Below are 19765 nucleotides of genomic sequence, written 5' to 3' on the forward strand. Positions count from 1 at the left end.
AAAGACGGTAGGGAGTCTGAAAATTGTAACATGATATTAAAATCAAAGATAAATTCAAGTGCAAGCTGAATCTAGAACAATGTATTAAGCCCATACTCAGTCCAAGGCTGCTTACATGAAGTGGAATTGCTTTGTTTGCATGAGATAATAGATCAGGGGAAAAGTATCAACATGACACACACAGAAAGGCTTTTCTGGAGAAGATATGAAAGTTCCATCTTGAGGCAAAGAAAATCAGGAACAGGAAGATCCTCTTTACTTATTTTCCAAAAATGTTATATTCTGTCTGCAAGTTAATTAGGAATGGGAGTCTTAGGCCACCACATTTCAGTTAAAAAGTTTTCAGAATAATCTCCTGTCTAATAAGTGCATATTCTGAAGATGGTCTTTTATGGTTTAGGTATTGAAGGTCTTATGTTTATCATTATACATCTGTCAAAAACATTTTACAGGGCTTCTCATTAAGATAATGCAGTTGTTTTCATATTAAGACACAAATTTTCAGTTAGCTACGAAGAATAGGTTCAAGAGATATATTGTAAAACATGGTTCCTGGAGTTCAAAACAATTCCTATACACTTGGGAATTGCTAAGAGTAGATTTTAACTGTTCTCACTATAAAGAAATGATAACTGAGGTAATGGATATGTTAAGGAGCTTGATTTAGTGCTTTCAAAATGTATACATATATTAAAACATTGTGCTGTATTCCATAAATATACACAATTCATATTTTTCAATTAACAATTTTTAAAGATATATCTAGAAGGTTTTTTAAAAACAAAATGTCTAGAATCTGCTTGTTGTACCAACAATTACCTCTGTCATTACAGCTTAAATAGTTACGAATATATTATCTCTGGAAAAATAAATAACAGTACTAGTATACTATATGATCCCTCATGGTTTTTGTGCTTTTTAATATGATAATTATGCTCTCTTAAATTATTTTCTTCTGTATATTCTAATTTAAAGCTTCCAGGGGGTCTAATCATGCTAAAGACACGAGGACAGAAAAGAGAAAGTCGTGCATGGTCTAGCTTTGAGTGCAAACCTGATAAAACTGGAACATGAGACAAGCTCCATTAGGGGCACATTAATAAAAAGAATGGAAGTCTTAGGAGGAGAAATGGATTCTAACTCTTGTAGGTGATAATCACAGAATGTTACAGAAAGGTGGAGACATTTCAATTGGGTCCTGAAAATTCTAATAAAAATTGATAGGATCCCAGGTAGAGAAAGAGATTCTTGAAAAAGCTCAAATCTACTTGATGTACTCAGAAGTCAGCATTTGAAGGGATAGCATTAAATTGAGAATGAGGAAATATAGATAACAGATGAGACGGACTGCTTTTTTGTGTCATTAAATCCCCATTTGGTTTACATACTTGAGTTATGCAATAGTCATTGAATGTTTCAAGCTGGGAGAACAATGTTTGAATTTTAGAAATAGAATTAGACAACACTGGGAGGAAATTTCAGCATCTTTCATTCCTCCATCTGCTGGTTTGCCCTTTTCCCCCTCAATTTGGAGGCCAATCCATCCCCCCGACCCCGGTCTCAGTCCTCGCACTCCCAGAAGGAACTTGATCCTTCACTCGTCTCCTCTCCCATCTTCTTTCAACTGTGTTTTTGCTATTAAAATTTTCTTATAAAAATTCTTGTGAGAATTTAATCATCAGGTATTGAATTATGTTCCAATAGAATTTCTTTCAAAAACATTATGGAAATGGTAAAACAGTAAAAGGTTCTAGGGGCATTTCCCCCTACACACAGTGTGCTTTGAAGAGTGGCAATTATGAGAACAACAGAGGGAAATACTGTATAATTGCTCATATTTCCACTGTTTCTTCCTCCCACTCTTTCCACAGCTGCCTGCATCATTTTAGCTGGTGGGCCAGGGGAAGTGACCATAACAGTTCCAAATATAGAAGAAGACACTTATTTGATGAACGTTTTTTTTTCTTTCTTGATGCAGTCAAGCTGAACAGGTAAATGACTTACTTTTTACAGTTTTTTTCTTTAACCAAATATGTTTATTTTTATTATAGCTCAATAAATAATATATTCTGTCATTGTGTCAAGAGTTGTAATTCTCTGGTTCTCTTGAACACACCCCCACAGTACATTCTGACTCTCTTCTTAGCCAAACCAGTAGCAAAACTGAGTGGGAGGCAAACACAGAAAGCCAACAGGAGAGATGTGAAATATGGAACTGTATCATCCACATGCCTGAGCCCCCCACCCCAACCTTTGCTCTCTGGTAAACACAATTAAAAGCTCTGATTTTAATTCATTCCTGCCCTCATGAATAATGAATAAAGTTGCCCTTTCCCAGCTCTCAAAACACATGTGGTGAAAACTCCACTGGCAATTCTACACACACACACACACAATGCAAAAAGAAAATTCTTCAAACCAAACAAGAAGATAACTCATGATTCTTAGATGTTTAAAAGAAATGAAAAGATTACGGAGACCACTGCTACCCTCACATCTATTATGTATAATGAAATTTAATAAGCCTCTCTGGATGCTAACATTAGAATAACCTTTATAATACTTTTAGCTCCAGAATTTCAGGATGGAACAAAGTGTTTGAGTAAATAGCACTAGAAGCAAGTGAAAAGACTGCCTATTACCTTTGTCATCAGTCTATAAGAAAAATATTATTAAACGTACTGTCATCAATCCCCCTTTTCTCATCTCTTAGTTTGAGGACTATGTTGTTAAAGGCAGATAACAAAAACATCATGTTCAATATGCAAAATTAAAATGAGAGTTTTTCCAGTATTGTTAGCATTTAATATTCATTATAAATTTATAAATTCATGAATTAAAATTAACATAAAATAAGTTGGTGGAAATGATTTACACAGGATCTGTGTTAGCCATAAAGTTACATAATTACAAGTACTATGATATATCATCATTATTTTAACTATTACTGAATTTATGCTCATAGTTCAAAGTACTCAATCTCTGCAAAGAAATGTAACTACAGAAAAATTACAAAGCAGCATTAAGGCTGGGGATGGGGGCAGTTTGTCACTTATCCTTATAGTAAAAAATAGTAGAGCTGCTTTTTGTGCTACTGGGGAGTATATCTCTGGTAACTTCCAACTTAAAACCTGTCCTCACTCCACAGGCCATATTCACTTCTAAATCAGATTATAAGATCATTAATGATTTCCAAACTTGTTAGTATCCATAAAGATACTAAAGATAGCTTTTTAACACTCCTAAAAATCTCAGAGCAGACAATGTAGGAAAAATACTAAACTAATTCAGTTCAATAATAAAAAACAAAGAATTTAGAAACTGTTACATGTACAAGAATTTATTATATTTTATCACTTACATTCCTTAATTCTATGTATCATGTAATAAAATGAGGAGATAGCAGTAAATTAAATGTAGACCTTGAAAGAATTTTCACAAGTATTTTCTTCATGCATGAAGCCCAATACTGCGTTGTGCAAAAAGAACAAAGTTAAAGGGATCACACTATTTGGCTTCAAAATATATTACAAAGCTATCATAATAAAAACAGGATGGCACTAGCATAAAAACAGACCCATAGAACACTGGAAGAGAATGCATTCACAGTCACTTGCTTTTCAACAAGGTACAAGAATACACAATGGATAAGTTCAGTTTTTTCAATAAATGATGTTTGGAAAACTGGATATTCACATACAGAAGAATGAAATTTGACCCTTAGCTTACACCATAACTAAAAATCAACTCAAAATCGATTAAAGAGTTATACCTAAAACCTGAAACTGTTAAACTACTAGAAGAAAACTTAGAGGAAAATCTCTAAGACATTTGTCTAGGCAATTATTTATTTATTTATTTATTTATTTATTTATTTTTGTGGAGACAGAGTGCTTTATCACCCTCAGTAGAGTGACACGGCATCACACAGTTCACAGAAACCTCCAACTCCTGGGCTTCGGTGATTCTCTTACCTCAGCCTCCCAACTAGCTGGGACTACAGGCACCCTCCACAATACCTGGTTATTTTTTTGTTGTAGTTTATCTGGTGCCGGGTTTGAATCTGCCACCCTGGGTATATGAAGCTGGCACCCTACCGACTGAGCCACAGGCGCCACCCAAGGGCAATTATTTTTTGAAAATGACTGTCAGCATATGGAACAACAGCAATAACAGAAAAATGGAATTACATAAAACTTAAAAGCTTCTACACTGCTCAGGAAACAATTAACAGAGTGAAGAAACAATCCACAGATTGGGAGAAAATATTTACAAACCATACAGCTGATAAGGGGAAATATCCAAAATACATATGGAACCTAACAACTCAATAGCAAGAAAACAGATAATCTGATTAAAAAGTGCCCAGGCATTGTGGCACATGCTTGTAGTTCTAGCTACTTGGGAGCCTGAGGTGTTAGGATCACTTGAGCCAAGGAGTTCAAAGCTTCAGTGAGCTATGATTGTGCAACTGTACTCCAGCCTGGGTGACAGAGCAAGACTCTGTCTCTGAAAAAAAGAACGTGGTCAAAGGACCTGAAGAGACAATTCTCAAAAGAAGGTATACATGTTGCCAATGGATATGTGAAAATATACTTGTCACTATCATCAAGGAAACAAAATTAAAACCACAATAAGATATAACTTTACACCTGTCAAAATGGCTGTTATCAAAAGACAAAAAATAAGTGTTGGGAAGATGTGGAGAAGAACCTTTGTACACTGCAGGAGGAATGTAAATTAGCACAGCTAGTATGTTAAACCATGTGGAGGTTCTTCAACATACTAAATACAGAATTAGCAGCAATCCCTCTTCTGGGTATATATCCAAAGGAATCGAAGTCAGCACGCTGAAGAGATGTCTGCAATCCTATGTTCTTTTCAGAAATATTCACAACACTCAAGATAGAGAAGCAATCTGATTATCCATCAACAGATGCATGGATAACAAAAATGTGATATAGCATCACAAAATAACATACTACTGAGCCTCAAAACGAAAGGAAATTCTGTCATTTACAATGACACAAATGAACCTGGAGGACATTACATTAGACATGATTTGCCAAATGATGGATGCTCAGGGGCATGTCCAGGTTTTAACATTCTAATATCAGTCTTTGTATAAATTTATGTTTCTATTCTCCTGGATAGATACCCAGTAGGGAAGTTAGTGGACTACATGGTATTTGCTTTCCTTGATCAGAAACTACAAAACTATCTTTCAAAGAAGCTATACCCTTGTGCATTTCTACCAGTAATATACGGTATTTCCAGTTGCCTTGCATCCTCACCGGTCTTTTTCAGGTTACCCATCCCAGTAGGTATGAAATAGTATCTCATTGTGATTTTCACTTGCATTTCTCTAATTGCTACTGATGTTAAGCATCTGTCTACATACTTAAATGCCATGCATGTATCACCTACACTGAAGTGTATTTTTAAATAAATGCACATCTTATATAAAAATCAGGTTAAATCGTAAGTTCTTATATGTGGGTCATTACAAAAGTTTCAAAATACACAATGAAGAAACATAAAATCCATGTGGCTAGAAATGAAATGAAGCTTTCCCATCAACACCAAAAGCCAAAGCAAGTTGAAATTTGCACAGGTAAATCAAAAAGGACACTGCCAACTGTGTTTCTTGGAAGGAAAATAATGTACCACACCACAGTCTGTCTCAAAACGTTAGGAGTGGCACACATATATACTAGATATAATTTTTTTAGCATAAATGCTGTATAAATATATTCTCTCAGTCTATGGCTTATCTTTTAATTTTCTAAGCACTGAATGGTGAAAAGCAAATATTTTAACTTCAAAAAGTTTAATTTAATAAAGGCATTTAATCTGTGAAGTTTGGAGTTGGTTGAGGGGACATACTTGAGGATCTAGAGGGCCACACGTGGCCTTGAATCCACAGGTCTCCCACTAAAATGGCTTAAAAATGCTCATGTTTTCTCTGATTATCTTTTTCTTTCTGAAGAATCTATCACTTTCCTGATATCGTTAATGTGCTTCTTCTCTCTCTGTTTTCTGATCAGTCTGGCTAAAGGTTTGTCAATTTTATTAATTTTGGAAAATAACTATCTTTTAATTTAATTAATTAATTAATTAATTTTTCAGACAGAGTATAGCTGTGTCACCCCTGGTAGAGTACTGTGGTATCACAGCTCACAGCAACCTCAAACTCTTGGGCATAAGCAATTCTCTTGCCTCAGCCTCTCAAGTAACTGGGACTACAGGCACCTGCCAGAATGCCTAGCTATTTTTTGTTGCAGTTGTCATTATTTAGCAGGCCCAGGCCAGGCCTGAACCCACCAGACTCAGTGCATGGGGCTGGTGCCCTACTCACTGAGCTATGGGTGCTGAGCCAATTTTATTTTTTAATGATTTCCTTTTTTGTTAGATTCAGTTGATTCACACTTATTATTTCCTATTTCTCTCCTTTCATTGGGTTTAACCTTCTTTCTTACTATACAGTCTTTTTAGGTAGAAGTTTAGACCACTGTCATACTTTCCTCTTTCCTCATTTAATGCAAAAATATTAATTATTGCTGCATCTTACCCATTTTGTTCTGCAGTAACTTAATTTTCAGTCAATTTAAAACATTTTCTAATTTCCCCTGTGACTTCTTCTTTGAAATATTGGTTATCTATAAATGTGTTGAGTAATCTTCAAATAGTTGCCAAATTTCAAGATTCCTTTCTGTTACTAATTTCTGGTTTCATTTCTCTGTAGTTAGAGATCACACTCTACATGATTTTATGCCTCTTTAACTTATTGAGATTCATCTTGTGGCTCAGCATATGGTGTCTTCTGGTTCATGTTCTGGGTGCATATCCTCTGCTGGTGGGAGGATCCACCACGGAGCCTGTTAGATAACTGTTTGCTTAAGTGGTCCACACCCTCACCCATTTTCCGCACTTGTTCTACCAGTTATTGGAGTAGAGTGTTGAAGTGTCCAGCGGCAATTTTGGACATGTTTTTCCTTGCAGTTCTATCAAGCTTTGCTTCTTGTGATGTCAGATCCTGTCACAGATGCAGACACATTTAGGACTGCCACATCCTCTTAAAGAACTGACCTCTCTATCTTAATGAAATGGCCTGTTTTCTCTGGTATATTCCTTATCCTAAGGTGTACTTTATTTGACATAAATAAAGCTGTTCTCACTTTCTTTGGGTTATTGCTCATGTGGTACACCAATTTCCATCTATTAAATTTTAATTTCTTGGCTCAACATGTCTTGAGGCTGTGTTTTCTCCACCATTCCACCCCTACATGCCCCTCCCACCCTCAGGCTCTCTGCATGTCAGTGAACTCAAGACACTCAGGGGCTTAGGATGAAAATATGGCAAACATCTTCATTTACCCTTTCTCTCATCCACCAAGGTCATTCCAATGATTCTTCAGAAAACATCAAAAACTTACTTACTTTTCTCCACACGTACAACATGATACCTAAAAGAGGTCAGGATGGTCATGACTTTAGAGCTCCTGTCCTATCTCCTTGCTTCCATGAGGGCCAAACTCCATGCCATTTCCTTCATGCTGCAAGGGTGTTCTTACCATCCATGACATTATTACCCTGCCTTGGACCCTTCAGTTTCTTCCCATTGCTTTTAGAACAAAATATGAACTCCTTCCCGGGGCGGGGGGAGAAGGTCCTACCTGGTAAGTGTCTGACTCCTTCTCTAAGCCTCTCTCTCCTCATGAACCACTACACTTTGATTCCATCTGAATTTTCTGTTTCTGGATTCTATTAAACCCTTTCCCACCTAGGATCTCAGCTATTGCCTCTGCCTTGATTCACCTTAGAACTTTCCGTTATTAGCATTTAAATTCAGATCTCAAGCATACGAAAGTGCTATCTCTTGATTAATTCATCCTCCCAACAAATATTTAAGGTATCAGATACTGTGATCCATGGTGAGAATAGGATGGCAAGCTTAAAGCTATTTGGTTCTTGGGCAGTGCCTGTGGCTCAAAGGAGTAGGGCGTCAGCCCCATATACTGGAGGTGGTGGGTTCAAAAACAACTGCAAAAAAAAAAAAAAAAAGATATTTGGTTCTTGCTCTCAAGGAGTTTATAATTCAATGGGGAAGACAGACATCACTCCGTGAATATGTACTAAGGAAGTCCCATAAAGAAAGTGAGTTCAGCTCTGGGAAAACCCATTATAAAACTGAAATCAATGGAGGTTATAAATAAGGCATCCCGGATGACAGATTCGTTGACCACGAGCTGAAGGGAGAGGAGAATAGGAGTTAACCAAGATGTTGTGAATTCAGTTGCAATAAAAAATATGAGCTGAAATTTTAGCTCATATACACGCGCTGTTAACAAGATATGTTCTGACAATTTTGATTAGACACGTCATGATTAGTAATTAGTTACAACAACTTTAATTTGGCTCAGACTTGTCATTTATCTAACAGTAAAATTATGGGTTTATTATTTCAATCCAGAGGGATGGTATTTGTGCGCTATAAACTGGAAGAGTTATGAAAAGAATAGCAAAGTTTTTAAAATAAACTTATAATTCCTAACAGGCAAATTTATTAAAATAAAAACACATTTTGATGATAGTAAAGATTAATTAATTTCGTGAAAATGAGAAATATTTGCATTTCTAAATATGTATTTCTTAGGTCTCCTCCAAATATGGTAATACAAGTCAACTCTTCTTTTGATGAAGAATTAAAATTGGAGGCATAATTCAGTAAAGGACAGAGACATTCAAAAACTTTGATTTGTTTGTGAGTTGTCATTTCAAATGGCCTGGTTCAGAGGTAACGTTAGTAGTCTAATATATCAAGGGAAACTATCCTTGGAATCACTTGATGGGGGCATCACTTGATACATTCCTCCAAATTGACTGCAAAGTGAGATTTTTACATTCAAGCTCCATTTTTCTTCTGGCCTCTGAGTTGTGCTGAAATCAATGTCTTCTTCACCTGTACTTACCTTAGTCCTATTTATTTTTAAAAACTGAAGTTAAAACTAAGTTTTTCTTTCTCAGCTTGTCCTATCTTTATAAAAGGTTTTCTGTCAGCAAATTCTGGTAATCTAAGAGGGGTGTTATTTAGACATATATAATCCCGTCTTCCAGTGTACCGATAACTATGTTATAGGCACACGACTTTCATCTCCCATGTGCATTAACCATTGTTGTTTAATAAACCACCCATGAAATTCAGTGGCTGAATACACTAACCATTTATTTAACTTCTGATTCTGTTCTGCAGTTGGTCTTGTCTGGTTGGGTTCTGCTAATCTCAGCTGAGTCAGCTCATGCATCTAAAGTCAGTCAGGGGCTGCCTTTCCTATATAGTCTCAGAATTGAGGGTCATTCAGGGGCTGCCCTTCCTATATAGCCTCAGACTTGAGGGTCAGTCAGGGGCTGCCCTTCCTATATAGCCTCAGACTTGAGGGTCAGTCAGGGGCTGCCCTTCCTATATAGTCTCATCCTAGGTCTAAGAGTTGGCTGGTAATTGGGCCATGTGATCTTCCTTACCTACCAGGCCAGCCTATGTGCTTCCGCCATTGATCCTGAGTACTAAAAACATCCACAGGGCAAGGACCACTGTACAAGTATTTTTAAAGACTGCTCAGTCTCTCTTTCAAATGTCCCATTGGCCAAAGCAGCCCACTGTGGGCAGGAAGATCTGCACTGCACTGCCAACACAGAGAGGAAAACAATTTGTGGTCATTGTTTAGAATGAGCCACATCTTTAGATTTTTTTTTAAAAGACAAAACTCAAGAAGCATTTCCCTTGAATTCTCATTTTAATGTTCCTCAGATATGAAAGGCACTCAGGAATGAAAAAGCAGATGAAGGGCCCCCCACTTCAGTTCCTCTCACATCTCAGTCTTTATGACCATACAATTATCATTTGACATTTTTTGGCCAATATGCAAATGGCCATATTTTAATGCCATTTGCATGCAAGCTGATCAAGAAAGATGGGATAACTCAAGTTGTTGATGGGACTACATGAAACCTGTCAATTAGCATGGATTTCCTGACCTGATTTGTTTCTATAAAAACATCTCCCTATCCACAGCAAACTAGATTTCTACAGCTCTAACAGGATGGCTGGGAGATTCCTGACCTCAATTTGCAAAAGTGTTTTTAAAAAGGTCCTGGTCTGAGTTTAGGGTGGGTCTACGTGTCTTGCAGATGAACCTCAAACTGCATTGTACTGAGGGACCAACTGTACATGAATACAATGTGCTTGAGAGACAGAGGTTTCCCATCTCCTTGGAGCAGAGTGGTTTGAAACAACAGTGGCTAAAACCACTAATACCATTCTTCACTTTCAGACCCGCCTCCGTCTGCATCTGGATTTTATCTTAAGAATGCTTTTAAATAGAAGCCATAATTCCTTTGAGTTTGAATTTATATAAATTATAGAAAAAAAATAACTGTAACAATACATTCTAGTGGTACTTCAAGTCTTTGGAAAAAAGAAAATAAAAGGAACAATGAATAAAGCCACAAGACATTTTAAGAAGCTCAGTGGTGTTTACATTTGGCTTTGAACAAGTGTTAAAATTGAATGGGAATTTATTTATAATTTCATGCAATAGATACTGAGACTCCGATGCAATTAAAAGGAAACTATAGGGGGTGGCACCTTTGGCTCAAAGGAGGTGGTGGGTTCAAACTCGGCCCTGGCCAAAAACTGCAAAAAAAAAAAAAAGAAAGAAACTATAGGTTCAAGAATTGCTCTCCTTGTGTACTATGACCAAATGGCTGCAGGAAGACACAAACGAACAGTGAACAGTTAATTCATCACAAACAAAAAACAGGTGGGTGGGCAATAAACAGTTATTCTAACAGCAGCAGAATTCGTACGGGTGAGAATGTCTAGAACAGAAACAGAGACACTTCAGCAGCTGGCTTCAAAGCCATCCCATAGGATGAGCAAAAACATTGGATTAGATGACAAAAGTGTCCCAAAGGATGAAACAGCCTTTACCCTCCCCTACCGCCCACCACAAGATGCGCTGCGTAGAGAGAGGACACGGAGAGCCCCTAGGGCCCTAGGGATTAACTCAGTGCTCTGCACAATAAAAGTAATAAGAACTCTTGAATACATGATTTCATGGTTCAAAAAGCCAAGAACCCTCATCAGGCCACTTTAGCTTGCTTTCGGTGGACATGAATTGCTAGGTTGATATCTTAGTTAAAAATTCAGACTAGTGAGACTAAAAGATAATTCATATATGATGCTGTACTATTTGGAGGAAAAGTATGGCTAACCCAGGTCTTCACATCAAAGTCTGTACACTAAAGCTGAGAATGTGAAGAAAGAAAAAGCGAGTTTACCCACGTCCTGTACTAAGTCCTCAGGAAACAAATATTCTAAAATGTTTGGTGCTAAACACACCTTAAAGGAGGTAATCAGCAACATCACAGAATCAGAAGGTGACAGCGCCAGGGAAAGGCACACACTCCGCTGGGCTTCTGAATTATAATTCTATAAGCAATTTATCACATGCAGGTCTTTAAAATGTGCATATTAAACATGTGCTATGAATCATTTGTAACATTTTTATGATTTAGAAATACAAGACAATTGGTGGGTTTCTACTGCCTCTCCAGGCACAAATTGATAGATCAAATGATGAGCTTCTGAAAGAAGCACCAAAGTAAACCATAAATGCTGGTCTGCCTGTAATCACTGCCACACATTGTGATACGTCTGCAGGTTCCAACGGAGCCTTCCTGTCCACACCCCATTCCCCCATTCATTCCCCGCTAGCTGCCCATTGACACAGAAAGGGCTTGTGTATCCACCACATACTCCTGTGCTTGTAATTACTATTTATTGGGCTGTGCAATTGCATATTTCAAGGTGGGTCATCAGATTCTTTTCAGAAGTCTCATATGGTCCACAGAAAGGGCTCTGGATGGCTGAACTGGTAAGTCTGTGGAAATTACACTTTGGGGCCACTGCACTGGCCACATTCAAGTGTGGAGGAAGCAGGTCTACAGGAAGAAAGAGAAGAAAAAGATTCACCAAGAGAGGCAGGAGGGTAGGGTCTGAGGCTCACAGATACCGGCAGCTAGAGAGAGAAATGGCTGGTGCAGATCGGGCTGAACTCCGAGAACACACGCGAAATTCTCCTTGTGCACCCCACCAAATCAACGCTCCTGGCACTTACATCAGAATGATCTTATAACATCTAATCTCATCTCATGTAAGGGACTAGGTAAATGGCTAATTCAAAGTCTAATATCCATTCTACTTTGCTTGGATAGAATTTTAATACTAATACTTGATATGGACATGTCTAAACAAAGGCGCTTAAAGGAACAAACTTTAATAGTTTTGTTGTTGTATAGGTGTATTGAATTATTGCTATCTTTTTAGAGTGAAAACTCCTTGAAAGTAAGATATAATTTAATTCATATTAGTATCACAGTATCCCAAAAGAGAAAAAGTAGTAGGTTGCAAATTGAAGAATTAAGAGGCCAAGTACAGGATACACTGGTATTTTTTAAACCATCATAATTCATATCTTTAAAAAATATTATAAGAACAAAATAAAAATATATGACATTTTATAGAGAAACCTTTTAACTCTAGTATTCTTCAAGAATCATACAAACATTCTTGGAAGTTGTGGGTCAGGAGCTATCTGTCAATCCTGATTAAAAAGAAAATAATCGCCCAATCATAGCCAAAAAATAAATAAATATTGCATATGTAAACTGATTATCTCCCCCAAAACATCATTGAAAGCATCAATGGAAGTAATGGAATATGTGTCAAACTGCTCATCTTTCTCATGTTAGAGCCATTTTATAGGTTTTTTTTTATTTGATACTCTCATAGCTGAAATGAACATCTATTTCAATGCTGTGTTTTACAATATTCCTTTTACAATACTTTTGCCAGAGGTCATTTTTTCCTCTCCTATTGTCTTAACATTTCCCTTTGCTTCTGTGTTTTGTTTTTTAGAAAACCATTAGTGGCATGTGAAGCACTACCATATTTACAAACAGAATCGAAAGCTATGACGTCAAGCATACATCATACATTTTACACACAATATAAAAGTTAGAAATGGTTTATTTCTGGAATTTTCCATTTCATATTTTCAGACCACAGCTGACTACAGGTAACTGTTACCCTGGAAAGTAAAAATGCAGATGAAGGGGAACTACTGTTCATCGCTGCAGTGGTAACCTTCACGTGGACAATTTTTATAGCGCCTTAAATTCAAAAGCACTTCCATAAACATCTAATTATCTCACTTAATTTCCACAACAGTTGAGTGAGGTTTTAGTTTTGTAAAGAATAAAATACCTCTAAAATGAGAAGGTTAAGAAAGTGAGTTGCTTAAAATCACAGCAACTCAGTTCTCTGCCCTAAAGTCTTTCTCCTACATAAAGAGATTTAGTTTTAAGGTGAATAAACAAGTGGTGAATGTCTCTGCACCCACTTTAGTCTTCTAGGCTGCACAGCCATCTACACTGCTCAACACTGTGAAGTTTTACTGGCAAATCTGACACCCCTGAGGAGATTTCTTTGAATAAATTTGCCTGCAAACACACTAAACATATTCATATTATGTGCACTAAATAATATCAACTTTTACAAGGAAAATATAAGAAAAAAATCACTAGACTATCATCTGTATAGAATCATGTTATAGAAATGAACCTAGAGAAGAGATGACATAAGAAGTGATTCTTCTAGAAGAGCCTCTAGAATGTTTAAAACAATTCAAGTTTTGATATTATTTAAGGAACCCTTAAGTGTTTCACAAATATAGCTAATTCCAGCCCTGTAAGAAAGTCCATAATCTTTCCTCTCAATTCATACTAACAATTATGAATTAGTGCTATTATCTATCTACTTTTAGAACAGATGTATAAAAATAAATTATTTTTTTAATGTGCACATGATAAAAAGTATTTTTTTCTTACAAAGTAGAAATAGAATTTAATAGGAAGACAGTTTAGGTACCAATAATGCATTTTGGAAAATAAAAAAATATGTTAGTAGGGCGGCACCTGTGGCTCAAAGAAGTAGGGTGCTGGCCCCATATACCAGAGGTAGTGTGTTCAAACCCAGTCCAGCCAAAAACTGCATTGAAAGAAAAAAAAAAGTTAGTGACTAAGAGATTTTTGTCTCTGAAGCCTTCCCACACCTCCTAAACAAATTAATAAAAAGTTAATAAAACAAGACAGTTGGACTGTCAATGAATGCTGTAGTAATTAATACTCAAAATGACAAGGTATGGACCTAATAAAAGAACATGATATTTAAATGTTCTTTAAATTTTTATTAATCATTAGTATCAATACTAAATATTTAGTTTCCTTCAGAACATTGGAGAAGTACTAGAATTTTTCTTCCCAGAAGCCACACTGGGATTCCCTGAAAGTTTACTCAGACCTCTCAAGTTTCTCTGGATGCCTTCCCCTCCTACAAACCTACTCCCATTCTATTCCCACATAGATAACTGGGAAATAGAACAAATAGTCCAGGAAAAAAATAAATGATATTTGATATACTGGATGTTGCATATGTCTGTTAGATGTCATATACAAGATATGTTCATCTTGTCTTACTTGGAAGGAAACTTTTTTGTCAGAGTCTTTGATAGAATAGTGAAGTGGAAAACATGAATAAAATGATGAAAGGTAGCTTTGACATTAAACTGGTAATGAATTAGACCTCTCTCTTCCTCTCTCTGCATTTTTTGGAGGTGTAAGTTTGAGCAAGTTACTTAATTTATTGAATAACAATTTATCCACAAGTTAAAAATTAAAAATAAATACCTGGCTTGCCTCACAAGGTCATCTGCCAAAATTTCTCAGCAGATAAATACTACACTAAATAAATACTACTTCCCATGTTCATAAAATTAAAAATATAAAACTAAATACTTAGCAATAGAAATAGACAATAGTCCCAGAATGACAGTCTCTTCTGACCACCTACCTAATTCGGCAGTGGGTGTTCCTAGAAGTGGTAACACCAGGATCACCTAAAACAAAGGACCTAAACTAGATTTTACTTGCACCCTAATGGGAGGAAGGGAGATTTTTTAATTCACATTATTTTTATTTTTTTTATTATTTATTTTATTGTTTTGAGACAGAGTCTCAAGCTGTCACCTGGGTAGAGTGCCGTGGCAGCATCACAGCTCACAGCAACCTCAAACTCTTGGGCCTCAGAGTCTCCCAAGTAGCTGGGACTACAAGTGCCCACCATAACGCCTGGCTATTTTTTGGTTGTAGTTGTCATTGTTGTTTGGTGGGCCCAGCCTGGATTTGAACCCATCAGCTCTGGTATATGTGGCTGGCGCCCTAGCTGCTGAGCTACCGGCACCGAGCCTATTGACACTTTTGAACTATAAAATACTATGTTCAAGAATATAAATAGAAAAATATATCAAATGTTTAGATAAACACTCCCAAAGATCTTAAATTTTGAAAACTGAGAAATATTTTATAGCAGTAAGACCACGTGGTTTTAAAATTTTATTTTCTGGGGTGGCACCTGTGGCTCAGTGAGTAGGGCCCTGGCCCCATATGCCGAGGGTGGTGAGTTTGAACCTGGCCCTGGCCAAACTGCAATAAAAAATAGCTGGGCTTTGTAGCAGGCACCTGTAGTCCCAGCTACTTGAGAAGCTGAGGCAAGAGAATCGCCTAAGCCCAGGAGTTGGAGGTTACTATAAGCTGTGACACCACAGCACTCTACTAAGGGAGATAAAATGAGACTCTGTCTCTAAAAAAAAAAAAAAAATTGTTTTCTTTTCCATAAAAGCAGTTTCTAAGTTTGTTCAGATGGTCTGATGTTACTTCATTGCCCACTGTGAAAGACCATATGGTGTACTTACTTGTAAATGCTTCAGTGAAACAATTTAATTACATTGTTCCTGTCAAGAATCTGTCTTAGGCTAAGATTACATAAGCAGGTAAATTATAATAACTCTATTGAAAATATGTTTGTGTTGATTAATTCTACATACGGCCATAAATCTTTCGCTATATGTTGAAAGATTTGATATATCATTCTTATTTCTGCTTGCTCATACAATAAACTTATTTTAAGTTTAGGCATTGGAAATAAACCTAAAAATGAAGAGTATTAAATGAAGAGAAACTTTAAAAAATATTTTATTTTATTGTTCATAAGAAGCCAGATAGAACATTGCTATAAACCCTGGCAAACAGCTCTCCATGATCAGCATGAGATCTACATATGTGAGGTGTAGCCAGAATATTTGGTTTCCCACTTTTAGTGGTTATTTCAAACCAAGGATTATCATCTGCTGAAAGCAAACTGAATCAGAGTGGGACAATGAGGCTAGATCATGGAATCAAATTCTAAGCATTCAGAAATATGGCGGAGTACAAATTTAGACAAGTCAGATGGAGTTGGTAATGGGGAGTGGTGGTATCCTGATTCCTTAGTATTTATTTTATAGGTTCAACAGGTTAGGTAAGCAGTTTGAAGTTATAAACTCTGGTATTAAGAATAATCAAAGCTGCAAAATTTCCTCTGTGAAGGATTGCATCTGGAGGTTTTAAAAGCACTTTTCCTGGAGATAATTTAGTAACATCATAACATGAGATCTGCGCTCAAGACATAGATTCTATATGCAGGTACAAAATGATGACAATGAACTATGTTTTCAAAAGTTTAAGTAGTATCCTTAGATTTTGGATATATGAATATTTCATTTAAAATTCTATGAAACATCCTATTTCAAATTTCACAATTTAATGACTGATATAAGCAAACACACCAAAGGTAGTACAGAATGTGTTTAGAGAGAATAACTACAATAGTAATCGTGGTAACTAACATGTATTGGGTCCTTCTGTGTCATGTATGGTGAATTATATTATTTAATTTTCACAATAATTCTGATAGATATTCTCTTGTCCCCATTTCAAAGATGAGAAGGTTGGGGAAAATTAGGTAATTTATCAAATATTATGATGCTAGAAAGTAGTAGATTTGAGATGATAAAAATTAAAATACACATATCAGTGATCTCTGGGACTACAGTATATGCCAGATTCAAAACCCAAAAATCTATTCTTGAAATATAATGTCTTCTCAACTCTGGTTTGACAAAAATTCACTGTAGTAGGAGAGTTTACAAACGCAAAATTTAAGACCTCACAGATAAAACAGCATTTAGGTCACTACAGAGCCCACAAAGCGCTTATAAATATGTGTAGAATGACTTAACATAATACCTATTTATTGAACATCTACTGTGTGCTAGGTCCAGTACTAAGCACTCTTTATAAATTAGCTCATTTTATTTTCATAAGTACCTCAGGTATCATGGCCAAAAGATGGCAGAGTCAGGACTCAAATCAGAGAAACCACTCTGTCCCCACAGGCCCTGTTCTCAGCACCTGTGCTATGGCCAGAGGCATTCACACACCTTCAGTCTTACTGGTTTCCATTTACCAGGCCTTGCTCACTAGGAAACTCTTGAGGTATCCCTTCCTGACATCATCTACAAAGTATTTTGAAAGTTGTTACACATTGTAGATAAATACGCATTTCTAAGATCTAATCCTCTATCTAAATATTCAATATCTTTCTGCTTTATGTCTCAGAAGTACTGACTCACTCTTGAATCTCAGGTCTTTGAGAGGCAGAACAACTTGTAGACTTGAGAAGGAAAGACTTTGGATGACCTATATTTCTCAACGCTATTATATTCCCCAACATAAGTCTGCATCATGGACCATGCACCTGTTTCATCCTTTAGATTCTCGTGGAAGTCACTGGGGTGTGCTACTAAGAGATGCAAAGTCTTCATCACACTGGGCACTGTCTTCATATTCCCCAAGGATTCCCTGCAGGAACTGCTCCGATCCTGCCATCTGATCCAACTTTGCCATTTTTTCTGAGTCCCAGTTCTCTGTTTTGATAATTAATCTAGATCACAGCAACTAGTAATTTAGTATATTGGAATAGAAAATGTTAATGCTTAGGGAAGAGATATGCAGAAATAAATGTACATGCACTAGCAGTATATGTAAGGGAAGCCCACGGTTAGGGAAGGATTTGCAGATAGATAATCACAATAGGCCCACTTTCATCATAACCAATTTCAAGGAGATAGCCTCTCCATTTTATAGTTATTGATTTTATAGTGGTAAGAACAACACAGATTGTAGCAATTATAGGCTTCATAAAACTATATTGCAGTTATATTCTAAAGGAAGAATGCTTGTTGTGAAATTCCACTTGCACTAACTGTTAACTCCCTCTATACAAGAAATGAAAACACCTTCCAGTATATCAGCATATGCTCAGCTAATATTAAACATCTCAATCAATGTGCCAACGCCTTTCTGTGATAGCCTACTGTTTCCTCTCTACCATGGGTCTACATAGTCAATATAGCTTTGCAATTTATAAATATTTCAGGATCAGTAATGAAATAAAATATCATCTGCAAACAGTAAATATATTTCCAAACTCTTACCCAGTCTCAGTGAGTCAAGTGTAGTCCTGTTTGGAACAACTCCACTAATTCAGAATTATTTTGAAGACAATTAGATGTATGCTGGTCCTTTCAATGAAGTGTCCCAGGGAAAGGTCTAAGTGTTAATCACTTGAACAGTTTCAAAAGCACCGCTCACAATGTGCTGAAACACAGAAGGGGACAAAGAAGGAAGGAAGGTCTGTTAATAGAGCTTCACAGTTATTTTTCAACATTACTTGAAGTGTTAAACAACATGAATGGCAGCCTTGGTTTTATCTTTATCACTAACAATTCAGAGGCAGGCTAGTCTAGTCATCAAGAGTACAGGCTTTGGCAGGGAGCAGTGGCTCAAGCCTGCAAACTTAGCACTGTGGGAGGCCAAGGTAGGAGGATCACTTGAGGCCAGGAGTTTGAGATCAGCCTGGGCAACATAGAGAGATCCCATCTCTACAAAAAAATAATTATAAAATTAGTGGTATATGATGGTGCACACCTATAACCCCTGGTACTTGGGAGGCTGAGATGGGAGGATCCTTTGAGAGATAGAGGAAGACCTTGTTTCTAAAGGGAGGGAAAAAAAGAATCTGGAAAGTATATCATAAAATTAAAAACAAACCAAAAAAGCATTCTGGGTCAGATGGCCAAGCTTCATGTGCGAGCTCACTCACCTACACTGTTTCTTTGGTCAAATTACACTTGTCTGCTGCAGAAGGCCGTGAAAAGAATAAGTTAATACAAGTAAAATGCTTTTAACACTGCTCAGTAAAGAGCAATTATTTTATCCCTTCCCTCAGAAAGATAGAGAGAGGGCCCATTTATGGAACACACAATAGAAAACACTTTTCAGAAATGATCTCACTTAATTCTCAGATGTTATCATTTCTATTTACAAATAAGGAAACTAAATATAAACGAATTAGGAATTTAGCAAAACCAGACAAGAAAAATTCAGTGGGGCTGGGACTTAAGCCATGTCTGTCTGAAATTCTGTCCTCTTTCATATTTGAGGAGAAAATGCAAGTTTTAGAATTAGTTGGTCAATTTCCACAGAAAAATAATTTTGTGATATAATAGGATTACATTGTTCCTGCAGACCAATAAATTCTCATTTCTCATCAATAGGGTTGATATAAACAAATTGAATTTCTAGGTAAATAAATAAATACATATAGGAGAAAATAAAGATTAAAGTAGAAATGAAAGATTAGAGCATGCAAAAAGTAACTATTAATAAATCAATACCCTTAGTTTTCAAAAAATTTAACAAAACT

This window comes from Otolemur garnettii, unplaced genomic scaffold (assembly GCF_000181295.1).
Source record: "Otolemur garnettii isolate 467f Iridium unplaced genomic scaffold, OtoGar3 scaffold00213, whole genome shotgun sequence".
NCBI classification, from domain to species: domain Eukaryota; kingdom Metazoa; phylum Chordata; class Mammalia; order Primates; family Galagidae; genus Otolemur; species Otolemur garnettii.